Raw genomic sequence first — 847 nt, 5'->3', positions numbered from 1 at the left:
CCTCTGTCCCTCTGTCCCTCCCTCCCTCCCCACTCCCTGCCCCTTTTGCTGGGCCATAGTGAAGGAAATGGGAGGGAACAGACTCTGGACATGTGAACACTCAATGCAGGTGAGGCTCACAGTCAGTCTTCTCCCTTGGGGTTTGGCCACCTAGATGATGAAGTGCCCCCCGCACCCCACAACACACATTGTCTCCTTAGATGAACTTGGTATTCCCAATGCTAATTCCTCAGCCTCCTTTGCTTCTGACAAGGTTTTGTGTTTCCCAGAGCCCTGCCCTACCAGCTCGCAGCTGTTTCTCCCTATCCTGACTGTTTTGGTGCTCTTGGGCTGCCTGGAGGACACCTCGAATCCTCCAGCACATGCTGAAGGGAGCAAGCTTCAGGAGTCATCCCTTCATAGATGTCAGTGTGGCTGGGCTGAGATAAAGGCCCCCTTTACCTGGGACAGGTTGCCTCGAAGGATGACTCCTAAGCCATGAGTTAGAAACTCATATGCTGTCCCAGTCCATGGTACCAGCATCTCTGGAGCTGAGGCCTGCATCTCTGTAGAACAAGAGACAGGAGCTGATGGCTGATCATGAAGGCCCTGTCCTATCCAATCTGTCTCATAGTCAAGACGGGAGGCCCTGGGTAGACATGGGGACCTGGGCTATATGGACATGGGGACCTGGGCTAGATGGACACGGGGACCTGGGCTGGGTGGACACGAGGATCTGGGCTGGGTGGACACAAGGCCCTGGGCTGGGTAGACATGGGGACCTGGGCTGGGTGGACATGGGGACCTGGGCTGGGTGGACACGGGGACCTGGGCTGAGTGGACATGGGGACCTGGGCTGGGTGGACAC

Source organism: Mastomys coucha, unplaced genomic scaffold, assembly GCF_008632895.1.
Source record: "Mastomys coucha isolate ucsf_1 unplaced genomic scaffold, UCSF_Mcou_1 pScaffold5, whole genome shotgun sequence".
Taxonomy (NCBI): domain Eukaryota; kingdom Metazoa; phylum Chordata; class Mammalia; order Rodentia; family Muridae; genus Mastomys; species Mastomys coucha.
This window is presented reverse-complemented; position numbering follows the sequence as displayed.